Here is a 14984-nt window from a genome sequence, read left to right as displayed (position 1 = left end):
CATTTATCATTCCTCGACTTGCGTGCGTAGTCCGTACAATTTTTCGAAAAGTTTTTATATGAAAAATAGATTAAAATGTGAAATATAGAGCTTTAAAACTCAACTAAGTTGACTTTGGTCAACATTTTGAGCAAACGGACCCGGATCGGTGTTTTGACAATTCTGGTAGGTCCGTATCGTGATTTGGGACTTGGGCGTATGGCCAGAATCGAATTCCGAGGTCCCTAGCCCGAGATATGGAATTTTGATGAAAAATTAAAAGCTTGAAAGCTTAATAATTTTTAAGAAATTACTGATGTTGGATTTATTAACCCCGAGTCCGTATTTTAGTTTCGGAGCCCGGTAAAGGTCCACAATAATATTTATGACTTGTCTGCTGAATTTGGTCAGAATCGGAGTTGATTTGACGTGATTCGGACGTCCGGTTGGAAAAATATAAGTTTTAAAATTTTCTTGAAAATTTCCTTTGATTTGGCATCCGATTCATAGTTCTAGGTGTTATTTTGGCAATTTGATCACGCAAGCAAGTTCGTATAATGTTTTAGGACTTGTGTGCATGTTTGGTTTGGAGCCTCGAGGGTTCGGGTGAGTTTCGGATGGGCTACGGAATGCTTTCAGACTTAGGAAATCTAGTTTTCTGCAGACTTCAGGCTTCTGGTGTGTTCTTCTTTGCGTTCGCGAAGGTACTCTCGCAAACGCGAAGAGCAAATTGGGGCTGACACGTTTTGTGCTTCGCGTTCGCGATAGAGTGAACGCGTTCGCGAAGGCTTGAGGTTCAAAGCTTCGCGTTCGCGAAGGAAAAGAGGCTAACCAGGAAATTGCCTTCGCGTTCGCGAAGAGCAGCTCGCGTCTGGCAAGCTTCACGTACGCGAAGAGTAAAATTGGGCAGCAAAAATTTTGTGCTTCGCGAACGCAAGGCACTGACCGCGTTCGCGAAGGGTAAAAATCCCAGAAACAGAACTTAAGTTCTAGAAATGGGGTTTTGACCCATTTCCAACAATTTCCAATTTTTGAGCTCGGGTAAGGCGATTCTTGGGCGATTTTTACGGGAAAACATTGGGGTAAGTGTTCCTTATCCTATATTGATTATATTTCATGATTCCATACTCATTTATATCATGAATCCGTGAATTTATGGAAGAAAAATCAGATTTTTATAAAATCTTCCAAAAACGAAAATTTAAGATTTGAAGGTCCATTTGACATCGGAATTTGATAAATTTTGTATGGTTGGACTCGTATCGGAACGGGTGTTCAAATTTCATAAGTTTTTTTCGAGATTTGAGATATGGGTCCCACTGTCGAATATTTTAATGAATTTCGGAGTTTTATCCGGAAAATTAGTAAATTCATATGGAATTAATTCCTATTATTCGTATTGAATATATCGAATTATTTGTGAATAGATTTGAAGCTTTTGGAGAAAAATTTAAAAGGAAAAGCTGTGGTTGAGTAATTGATTGAAATTTGCAAAGCGAGGTAAGCGTCATGGTTAACCTTGACTTGAAGGAATAGAACCCTTAAACTATTTGTTATGTAAATGCATGTGAACGACATATAGGCGAGGTGACGAGTATCTATACGTCGTCAAATTAATTGTTTGCATAATTACTTGAAAAATCATAAATCGTTTTAAATCATGAATTAATTATTATAATAATTATTTCTCTGCTATTCTTTGTCAAATATTAATTCTTGAATTCCTGCATTAATTGTTACATGCTATTTGAATTATATGTCATAATTGTTATTTGACATTTAGTATATTAAATATTAAACTGCCTATTTTCTCCTCGATTTCTATAATAATTTGCTATTTGTCATTGTTTGTTTCATAATTTAATCATAATTATTGTATGCTTGTTGTCTTATAATTTTATATTAATTATTGCATTTATTGGGGAAATTTCTTCTATAAGAATTGGTAAATGGATAGATTGGAGGATCGGGTTGCACGCTGCAACAGAATTGATTGAAATGGATATATTGGTGTCACAACCCAAAACTAACCCTGTCGTGATGGCGCCTATCGTGGAACTAGGCAAGCCGACTCATTTCCAAAACAAACCGATATATTCATTTCAAAGATAATTTCAAGGTAAAAACCTCCATTTAAATAGTTCAAATCAAAGAAAAACAGAAGTGCGAAAAAGAAAAGCCCGACATCGGGGTGTCACTAGTCATGAGCATCTACTATAATCTGTCTAACAATATCAAGGCTAACTTAGCCTGGAAAATAGCTAAATACAACTAGAGGAAGATAAGAGGGAGAAGAGCAGGGGCTGCGAACGCCAAACAGCTACCTTACTATCTCCAAGAAAACCTGTAACCAGAACACTCAATAACCGCTGACTGAGCAGTAGTGACGAGCAATAAAGCATATAACGTTCATATCATGAAATCTCAGTAAAGTACAACATGCTTAAAAATTAGTGTTTGAATCAAATCATCTCGTTTAAACTGGGTTCCAGTAAAAATCATTTAAAGATATTTTTCCAATAGTTTTTCAAACAAAGGCTCAGCAAATGTGAGTAAAAATGATGAAATCATAAACAGCCCCTCGGGCAAACCTCACAGTCACTCTTGCCACTCGGGCATACCTCACAATCACTCTTGCCACTCGGGCATTCCTCACAATCACTCTTGCCACTCGGGAATAATCACAATCACTCATCACTCGGCACTCGCACTCAGTAGGTGCCTGCGCTCACTGGGGGTATGTACAGACTCCGGAGGGGATCCTTCATCCCAAGCGCTATAATCTGCACGGACAACTCACGTGCGATAATAATAAAGTATGCTGCAGGAGGGCAGCCCCGATCCACACTCATCCTCACAAATCAGGCCCTCGGCCTCACTCAGTCACAAGTATGCTGCAGGCGGGCAGCCCCGATCCACACTCATCCTCACAAATCAGGCCCTCGGCCTCACTCAGTCACAAGTATGCTGCAGGCGGGCAACCCCGATCCACACTCATCCTCACAAATTAGGCCCTCGGCCACACTCAGTCATAAATATTTCAAGCCATTCGGGCATTTCAGTAAAACAGGGCATTCGGCCCAAAACATTTATATGCATCAAAATAGAGTCATAAGATTGAGTTATGCATTAAACAAGTATAACCATGATTTCCGGTATCATCCCATTCCGAGAAAGGCCTAAACATGGCATTCGGCCCAATTTATAGAAATTCTTTCTAAAACATATAAGTATCAAATGGTTTCAAAAAAGTATGCAACTTTACAGTTGCCATGGGACGGACCAAGTCACAAATCTCCAACAGTGCACGCCCACACGCCCGTCACCTAGCATGTGCGTCACTTTAAAATAATAGAATGATACGAAATCCGGGGTTTCATACCCTAAGGACTAGATTTACAATCGTTACTTACCTCAACAAGATGAACCCAACATCGAGCAAGCTAATCAATACTCAGGAAATTTCCACTCCGTGCATATCCACCCCTGAATGCCTTCTTGTCTCCTCAATTTAATGCTAACGATTCGAAACTGAAATTCACCCCTTAATGATAATACAACGATCTACTATACTAAGCAACTTCAATCTACAATATCAACATCCATTGGGACCAACATTAGTAACCCATTCCATAGTTTTATTGTATTCATAAATTTCATCGCCAAGATTACCATTCACCTTCTCTCTTATTTTCTCAAAAGTACTATTCATGCCATGAACTAGAGTTTTATAATCCAATATTTCAACCATTAAAACTTGTAACAAATGCTTCAAATACTTCTAACTACTCATAATAAATGAGTTTGAAGCATTGGAATTACCTCTAGTAGATCAATCTTGAAAAATCACAACTTTGGTGATTTTTGTGTTCTTGAGGATTTGATGATGAAATCTTGTATTTGGATGTAAGAATGATGTTAGAAATCATGTATATTGAGTAATAATCAACCCAAAACATCATTAACAGCTTACCTTGGTTGATTGGACTTGATTTGAGCTCAAAATCGTCCCTTCACCTCAAGAACCCTAACCCCCAAATACTCAAAATATCCCCCTTCCCCGACCTTGTATTTACAGGCCCAGATTGCTGGGTTTCGGATGCGGCCCTGGATGCTTCGCCTCCCCACTTCACTCCTCTTTGAAGGTCGGATGCGGACCTGGACGCTATGGCAGCACTTCACTGCCAGCTTCTCTTTCGGACGCGACCTCGGATGCTTCGCATCCGCAGGCTCCTCCGCCAGCCTTTGGTAATTTGGTCATAACTTCTTGTAGGAATGTCCAAATGACGAACGGTTTGAAGCGTTAGAAATTAGACTCAAAGATATTTCATTTGATGGGTAATAAACCATATAACACTTCGTATAATGAGAGTTATGCTCAATGGAATTTAGGTCTTATGCGAACTCACTTGAAACTTTAATCTTATGAAATTTCCAACTTCCAAACTTCTCATTAACCATCCGAAATCATCCCGAGCCCCTCGGGACCTTAACCAAATATACCAACAAGTCCTAAGATATCATACAGAGCTATTGAAATCATCAAAATTAAATTTCGAGGTCGTTTACACATAGATCCATATCCGGTCCACTTTTCTAACTTAAATTTCTCAATTATGAGACTAAGTGTCTTATTTCACTCCGAGTTCCTTTCGGACCCGAACCAACTAACCCGATACAACTCAACATAGCTGAACAACACATAAATAAGGATATATGGGGTAAACAGGGCTATAACTCTCAGAACGAACGACCGGGTCGTTACATCCTCCCCCACTTAAACATACGTTCGTCCTCGAACGTGCCCAGAGTTGTTCCAAAAGCCATCAAATCACTGTGTAACTTTCCCATGCACATACCCGAGGCTGATCCCACGTCACCCTATCCCATACAGGTCCGATAGCACAGCATAACTGAAATTTCTCAATTCAACCTAGCCTACAAGCCTTCGAATCAAATTTCCAACATCAGAAATTTCCTATAAGATGAAAAGTTTGCATCTACATACTGTATAAGTCTGAACAATCTGTACCAAAAGCTGTAACCATAACTCAAATACTCAAATTCAGATACCGCATAGCTCGAATGCTCGAAGCAATGAGTTCAAATCACAGTATCGACTCAAATCAATCCAGTGCCAGTAATAAACCTCATATCAACCAAACCCTCAATCAAAAACCTTCGTACAATGCCGATGATGAAAGAAACATACCAAATTCATAACCATTCATTAGACCATCAGGCCATGGAGCTCCCGTTCCTTCTACAAGAACTATAGCCAATTTTAAAGCCGACTTCCGATATTATCCTCATAATTATACCACAATCAATCTGATAGCATCCATTCTAGGCCCAATGACCTCGTCTCCTCTAGCACGACCACTCTAGTGACATGACACATCAATACAATTTAAATCCACAACCCGTGCAATCCGTGCACCAGATAGCAACATTCCAAATGTACCCAATCGTAATAATGACCCAAACAGGAGAACCATTCTGCAAGCTCGATGAGTACCACCCCGACGCAATGCTAATAACCCATCACACACCGCAGAACCATAACATACAAATCTTACACAAGGGATCATATTTCCACATAACCCTGCTGCAATACGCGACCCTATCCAAATACTTTTCCATATGAAACACCTCAAGCCACCCTGCTAAAATCAATAACCATGCGCAATTCGACATCAAGTACCCAAAGTACATTACTATAACCATAGAGAAGCAAACGACACCATGCCACATAAAATCTGAAAGAACGTGACCAATACATCATCAACCAAGCAATATCCAATACTATTCTCGCTCAAATTCCGCTATAAGGCCATAATAGAACCGCACCATATGTGCATATAACCAACAAATCACAACTCTTCGTAGCATAGAAAAGTAACTCACAGATCATTCCAGAACACGAATAAGCTTCACATCAACCGAATGGCACATCCTGTAACAATAGCAGTATGGAGCCAATCAATCCGGCTCGGTATAGAATACACATCCTAATTGGGCCTGCCAATGGGCCCTGAATCAACTACGGTCAGCCACCAATAGATAAACAACCTCCGAACGTCCACAATGACGGAATCATAACACCTTCTATCATCTGGCTGGCTCCGGCCACAAATTCACAGTCCACCACCATGAAACAATCTGCTCATGAGAACTCCCAATCTTCAATTCCATAGAATACATGAATCACCCTATTTGATTCCACTTCCATCGCCCGAATGCCTAACACCTCTCTCATACACAATCCCCCCACGAGAAATACTTTGAAACTTCTTCCGTGCTACCTAGTCATCGGAAACCATTCACGCTGCCTAAGAATTTATGTCCTTCCCTTCAAAACTGAACTGTGACCTGGTACATGTAAATCCTATTCCCGCACAACACACCACATCTGTTATGCCATCATGTGACAAGCATAAAAATTCCATTATCAACTCTGAGTCACTAGCAAATTACATACATTATTAGTCAGAAACCTCTTTCTTGCTTCTTTATAGGAGAAAATCATAACACACAACACGCTCCGTACATCGGTAGAAATTATCCGGTTTAAACCATGGTAGAACCCATCATGAACACTTTGAAATCCATTTGCACATAATCAAGCTATCTGAACCGAATTCCTCTAACTTCACCAAGCCACACAGGTTGCCAAATCCGGGAGCATTGCCACGAAGCACCTGTAGATACTAGCCACATCATAAGTACAGAAATAACCGATCATACCCATTACTGTGCTACCCTAACCTACTTCCAAACTGTCCTTTTTCGCCAAGTCCTTTCCAAATTGCCTTCAAATTGCTATTTTATTTCCTTATTAGAACACTACTATCCTTAACTAAAACTTACCCCACGAACTCTAGCATAGAATCAGGTCGTCCTAAGGCTTATAAACCGCCGAATTTCTTTTTTTTATTTTTTATCCCAAAGGTTCCACAACCAAAAATGCTTACTCTGCAAAGACTTTATGTGAACCTAAAACTGTTTCCTTCGCCTTCTTGATACTGAAATGCATAATTCACAATGATATAAGATGCCACGAGTCTCAACACCATTCAATGCAACTCCCAGTTTTCTAGCCATATTTATAAATCTTGAATCCATTGGAACCATTCTCGAGAATCATCCACTCTACTCAATTATCGAATTAACCGACCAAACGGACTGAAACGACTTGTGCCCCATTAGCACACCAACACCTAAGGGAATAAAGAGTAACCCGCACTCCTACGCAACCGAGCAAATTCCCGCTCCATGTACACTACATTCTCTGTGAATAACCACTCAATTATTTTATGGTCCTCCTATAACCATAGAGCGTAATACAACTTATGTCCAAAAATTTCTTTACCCGAGTCATCCTCGACCTCGACCTCTGCAAGTCATAACTGATTCACCGGTATACCCCGAATCGAAACTAATACGATCCATAACCGTGCAATCAACTCGTCGATAGCAGACTCCCCCACTTAGCCTTAAGCTGCAATTATATAAACTTAGAATCTATAAGGATTTCTCCTTCTCAATTACCAAGGTCTCGCACCGTTAACCTGCCAGACTTCTCGAAGTCTTTTATTAATCCTTTCATGAACATTCTGAATCTCCAACCAAAATCACATACGCGAACTCCTACCGGGTAGCGAGTAATATTCCTCGCAAATGCTTCATCAACCTCATGCCACCGCTAGCTGCACACAGGAGATAACCTACATGTGGAATTCCTTACCAACATCTTCCAATGACACTGCATTGAGTGCAACAACCACTAAATCCGTAAATTCTCCTGAGTTCATGCTCGCCCACCATCTGTATAAGTCTGCACTTTCCCTATTGACATCAACTGTACGTCAACAATACCTTCCGAACTTAAGTCATATTGCACCTGACACGATAATCAGATCTTCACGCCTCTATTCATTTCAAACACACTCCTTTCTGCCATATTCAATTTACCTTTGTACACTTACCATCACTCTAAATAGAGTATGCATGCCTATTCACATACTAACACGATTCCAAGCCATTCTACACATCCTCAAGGCGCACGACTACCCTACTAGTGAATTCATATGCTAATTTGCCACTCTTACTTCGGTTAAATCATCTCTTTTAAGAAACCTCTCAACCTATACTTCTCCTACTTGACCTGTTAGTACTTCAACCACCGCGAAATACTTCTCGTCATGTCTTCCCTCATAATTTGCTACCCAACTGCTGCATCAAATCGAAATGTATCTCTGTCGCACCTGAACCAATAAAATGTTATCGACTCTAAGTCTCTTCGAAGATTATCTTTATCGAGCCATCAACATCAAAAATACCCATTCACAACCAAAATACACAATCACTTACTCTTCTTGAGTCCAAACTCATTGACAAGACGTGAGAATTTAATTTTTCCCAACATTTAACAACGTGAAAGATCCTTCAAACATTCACACATGAGACCGTATGTCACATCAAAACGAAAATCAAGCGCCCAATGGCCTTCCTTTACATTTCAAGGAAACACTTCTCGTCACATTCAAATCGTCTTAATATATACCGCAGTTACATCATACTCAACACAAAGCCATTCCACCGCTCATTGAGCCACGAATTACACTCGTAGGGGCATTACCGGACATATGAGTCCAAATGTACAGGTTACAACTGAAGCTACCGAGCCAAAACTACGGTTTAAACCTGGCCTCAAGTACTCCAGACCAGCCCACCACCAAAACACATAATACACATCTCGAACCTCGTTCATAGAATCATAAACTGGCGATGCACAACTGATACCGAGCGCTCATATGCGCATACGAGATGCGTGGAACGAATTCAAAGAGTTATGTCTCAAGCTGAATCGTTTTCGCACAATAGAATACAAGAATGTGAAGTTTCCTAAAGGTTCTGCAGCCTCTCGAAGATAAGTACAGACGTCTCCGTACCGATCCGCAAGACTCTACTAAACCCGCTCATGACTCGTGAGACCTATGTAACCTAGGCTCTGATACCAATCTGTCACGACCCAAAAATAACCCTGTCGTGATGGCGCCTATCGTGGAACTAGGCAAGCCAACTCATTTCCAAAACAAACCGATATATTCCTTTTAAAGATAATTTCAAGGTAAAAACCTCCATTTAAAGAGTTCAAATAAAAAAAATAGAAGTGCGGAAAAGAAAAGCCCGACATCAGGGTGTCACTAGTCATGAGCATCTACTATAATCTGTCTAACAATATCAAGGCTAACTTAGCCTGGAAAATAGCTAAATACAACTAGAGGAAGATAAGAGGGAGAAGAGCAGGGGCTGCGAACGTCAAACAGCTACCTTACTATCTCCAAGAAAACCTGTAACCAGAACACTCAATAACCGCTACCGTATCCAGCTACACCTGAATTTGCACACAAGGTGCAGGGAGTAACGTGAGTATGCCAACTCAGTAAGTAACAACAATAAATAAATACTGAGCAGTAGTGACGAGCAATAAAGCATATAACGTTCATATCATGAAATCTCAGTAAAGTACAACATGCTTAAAAATTAGTGTTTGAATCAAATCATCTCGTTTAAACCGGGTTCCAGTAAAAATCATTTAAAGATATTTTTCCAATAGTTTTTCAAACAAAGGCTCAGCAAATGTGAGTAAAAATGATGAAATCATAAACAGCCCCTCGGGCAAACCTCACAGTCACTCTTTCCACTCGGGCATACCTCACAATCACTCTTGCCACTCAGGCATTCCTCACAATCACTCTTGCCACTCGGGCATACCTCACAATCACTCATCACTCGGTACTCGGCACTCGCACTCAGTAGGTACCTGCGCTCACTGGGGGTGTGTACAGACTCCGGAGGGGATCCTTCATTCCAAGTGCTATAATCTGCACGGATAACTCACGTGCGATAATAATAAAGTATGCTGCAGGCGGGCAGCCCCGATCCACACTCATCCTCACAAATCGGGCCCTCGGCCTCACTCAGTCACAAGTATGCTGCAGGCGGGCAGCCCCGATCCACACTCATCCTCACAAATCAGGCCCTCGGCCACACTCAGTCATAAATATTTCAAGTCACTCGGGCATTTCACTAAAACAGGGCATTAGGCCCAAAATATTTATATGCATCAAAATAGAGTCATAAGATTGAGTTATGAGTTAAACAAGTATAACCATGATTTCCGGTATCATCCCATTCCGAGAAAGGCCTAAACATGGCATTCGGCCCAATTTATAGAAATTCTTTCTAAAACATATAAGTATCAAATGGTTTCAAAAAAGTATGCAACTTTACAGTTGCCATGGGACGGACCAAGTCACAAATCTCCAACAGTGCACGCCCACACGCCTGTCACCTAGCATGTGCGTCACTTCAAAATAATAGAATGATACGAAATCTGGGGTTTCATACCCTCAGGACTAGATTTACAATCGTTACTTACCTCAACAAGATGAACCCAACATCGAGCAAGCTAATCAATACTCAGGAAATTTCCACTCCGTGCATATCCACCCCTGAATGCCTTCTTGTCTCCTCAATTCAATGCCAACGATTCGAAACTGAAATTCACCCCTTAATGATAATACAACGATCTACTATACTAAGCAACTTCAATCTACAATATCAACATCCATTGGGACCAACATTAGTAACCTATTCCATTGTTTTATTGTATTCATAAATTTCATCGCCAAGATTACCATTCACCTTCTCTCTTATTTTCTCAAAAGTACTATTCATGCCATAAACTAGAGTTTTATAATCCAATATTTCAACCATTAAAACTTGTAACAAATGCTTCAAATACTTCTAACTACTCATAATAAACGAGTTTGAAGCATTGGAATTACCTCTAGTAGATCAATCTTGAAAAATTACAACTTTGGTGTTTTTTGTGTTCTTGAGGATTTGATGATGAAATCTTGTATTTGGATGTAAGAATGATGTTAGAAATCATGTATATTGAGTAATAATCAACCCAAAACATCATTAACAGCTTACCTTGGTTGATTGGACTTGATTTGAGCTCAAAATCGTCCCTTCACCTCAAGAACCCTAACCCCCAAATACTCAAAATATTCCCTTCCCCGACCTTGTATTTATAGGCCCAGATTTCTAGGTTTCAGATGCGGCCCTGGATGCTTAGCATCCTCACTTCACTCCTCTTTGAAGGTCGGATGCGGACCTGGACGCTATGGCAACACTTCACTGCCAGCCTCTCTTTCGGACGCGACCTCGGATGCTTCGCATCCGCAGGCTCCTCCGCCAGCCTTTGGTAATTTGGTCATAACTTCTTGTAGGAATGTCCAAATGACAAACGGTTTGAAGAGTTAGAAACTAGACTCAAAGATCTTTCATTTGATAGGTAATTCACCATATAAAACTTCGTATAATGAGAGTTATGCTTAATGGAATTTAGGTCTTATGCGAACTCACTTGAAACTTTAATCTTATGAAATTTCCAACTTCCAAACTTCTCATTAACCATCCGAAATCATCCCGATCCCCTCGGGACCTTAACCAAATATACCAACAAGTCTTAAGATATCATACGGAGCTATTGGAATCATCAAAATTAAATTCCGAGGTCGTTTACACATAGATCCATATCCGGTCCCATTTTCTAACTTAAAGTTCTCAATTATGAGACTAAGTGTCTTATTTCACTCCGAGTTCCTTTCGAACCCGAACCAACTAACCCGATACAACTCAACACAGTTGAACAACACATAAATAAGGATAGATGGGGGAAACGGGGCTATAACTCTCAGAACGAACGACCGGGTCGTTACAATTGGAGGATCGGGTTGCACGCCGCAACAGACTTATTAAAAAGTCCATATTGGAGGATCGGGTTGCACGTCGCAACAGACTTATTAAAAGTCAATATTTGGGGGATCGGATTGCACACCGCAATAGATTTATTAAAAGTGAATATTTGGGGGATCGGATTACACGCTGCAATAGACTTATTTAAAAGTCAATATGTATACCTGGTTAAAAATATTTATATGAGAGGATTGAAAAAGAATATATTGTGAGAGCGGGTTGCACGCTGCAACATAATTGAATGTGAATATATTGTGAGAGCGGGTTGTACGCTGCAACGAAAATTGATGAAAATGATAATTGGTTATGACTGCTGAGTTGGCTTTAATTATTATAAATGAGTTACCTGATTTATTTCTATTATTTGTTGTTGTTACTAATATTGCGTACAGGTTAATGTAAGTGACCCGCCTTAGCCTCGTCACTACTTCGTCGAGGTTAGGCTCAGCACTTACCAGTATATAGGGTCGGTTGTACTGATACTACACTCTGCACTTCTTGTGCAGATTTCGGAGTTGGTCCCAGCGGCGCACCATAGACTTGCTCGGATTTCAGCTACTCGGAGAAGACTTCAGGTATAACTGCACAACGTCCGCAGTTCTGAAGTCCCCGTCTACTTTACTTTAGCTGTGTGCTTATTTTCAGACAACTTTATTTTATTCAGGCCCTTATTTGTATTATTATAGAAGCTCGTGCACTTATGACACCAAATTCTGGGATGGTATTTAGACACTGTTATTTTTATTGATTATTCACTATATTTCAGATTTTACTTCCGCAATCGTTCTTTGTTATTAATAAATTTAAAAATTGTTTAAAAATTAGTTAATATTATTCTAATATTGGCTTGCCTAGCAAGTGAAATGTTAGGTGCCATCACGGTCCGAAAGTGGGAATTTCAGGTCGTGACACTAGGCAAGCCGACCACATCAATAACCCACAACTTCTTTTAAATACTGAAAACATAATATTTAAATTTAAGAGTAAATCCCACAAACATAAATATAAACACTCCCAAAACCCGGTGTCACTGAGTACATGAGCATCTATACATTACAAGTCTGGAAAACCCGATCTATAATATTCTGAGACCAAATACAATAAGAAAAAGGATAGGGAAGGAGAGACGAGGTCTGCGAAACATAGCAGCTACATCTGAATCTCCGAAAAATCAACTGTGTGAAAGAATCAACACCTACTATGTCCGGGATCACCTGGATCTGCACACGAAGTGCAGGGTGTAGTATGAGTACAACCAGCTCAACAAGTAACAATAATAAATAAGGAACTGAAAGTAGTGACGAGCTTCTCAGCTAAGTCCAAATACAGTACTTTCCAACATAAAAGGGTAGGCATGCTCTCAAGTTCAACATTTAATATTTCACAGAAATTTCTTATCAAATTTGACTGACACAGAAAATAATATTTTTCTGAATTTCCAAAATAGTGATATATGACAGCTGAAATGCAGCAAATAATGCAATCAATGCATCCTCTCAGAGTAAAAATCACTCAGTCCTCCCATTCAGTCCAACATTACAATCACTCTTTCCTCACAGTCACTCGACACTCGCACTCAGTAGGTGCATGTGCTCACTGGCGGTATGTACAGACTCCGGAGGGGCTCCTTCAGCCCAAGTGCTATATCAAGCCAATCATGGCATAAATCAATGAAACATGCTGTGGCGTGCAACCCGATCCCATAAATATCCTCACAATTAGGCCCTCGACCTCACTCAGTCATCCACCTCTCCAATCTCTTGGGCTCTCAGAAATCATGATAATCACTCCAAAAATGATAATATGATTTATTAATAAATAGCAACAGAAACTGAGATATGATATGCAGTGAATAAAAATGATTGAGTGTGAAATTACAATTTGAACATATAATTCAACCACAGAAATGACCCAGTGGGTACCAATACTAACAACATATGTCTAAGTATGATTTTTAATATGAGTCTCGACTCAGTTTTCTCTAACACCTAGAGAATGTACCGGTATCAACGGATTATTCAACTATATAATTTCATAGAATTTGACCAAGTCATAATTCTTACGGTGCACACCCACCCGCCTGTCACCTAGCATGTGCGTCACCTCAAAACCAATCACATAACACATAATCTGGAGTTTCATACCCTCAGGACCAAATTTAGAACTGTTACTTACCTCAAACCGTGTAATTCTTTATTCCTCTATGCCCTTGCCACGAGAATTGGTCTCCGAAAGCCTCGTATCTAACCACAATTAATTCGATTCAGTCAATACCAATTATTGTAATTAATTCTATAAGGAAATACTAATTTTCCAATAAAAATATGAAATTAACTCAAAAATTGCCCGTGTGGCCCACGTGTCGGAACCCGACAAAAGTTATAAAATATGAACGCTCATCCAACCACGATTCCAACCATACAAATTTCACCAAATTCCAACATCAACTCGACTCTCAAATCTTTAATTAAAGTCTTTGAAGATTTCTACCATTTTCAACCCAATCTTTACCCATTTGAACTCAACAATCTTTTCATAAACCTTATTGATACGTATAAATAATACTCTTACACCCAAGAATCATACTCTTAATCACCCATCTTTATCCAAACTCAAAATTGAAGACTAGGGGTTAGAACCTTACCTCTTGGGTGAAGATCTTGTGATATTTCCTTGTTGGATTTCAAAGCTTGAACAAGATCTTGATGAACAAAGTACTTGAGCTTCTTCCTCTCTCTAGAACACTCTCTCTTCTCTCTCTAAAACTGTCAGATTTTTGCTCCAAAATGAGCTTCAAGGGCTATAAATTGAAGTTGGGTCGGGTAAAAAATTAGAAAAAATGGAAGCCCCGACGCAGTTATGCGATCGCATAACACATATGCGGACCGCATATCGGCAGCATAATTTGGCCTCCAAAACTGGGCGTGACTGACTCGATCTGCGGTCATTATGCGGCCCGCATACCTGTTTTGTGATCGCATAATCCACCGCAGAACGGGTCTGCGGTCGCATAATGCACCGCATATTTTCCTGAAATCTTACCTCACAACTGCTTCACTCACTCTGCGGTCGCATAATAGACCGCAGAAACACATTTTTCTGCCATAAATTTTTCTTTACTTCCCAGTGCATTGTTCAACCTAAAAGGTCCGAGCAAAATTTGGAACTAA

This window comes from Nicotiana tomentosiformis, chromosome 2 (assembly GCF_000390325.3).
Source record: "Nicotiana tomentosiformis chromosome 2, ASM39032v3, whole genome shotgun sequence".
Taxonomy (NCBI): domain Eukaryota; kingdom Viridiplantae; phylum Streptophyta; class Magnoliopsida; order Solanales; family Solanaceae; genus Nicotiana; species Nicotiana tomentosiformis.
This window is presented reverse-complemented; position numbering follows the sequence as displayed.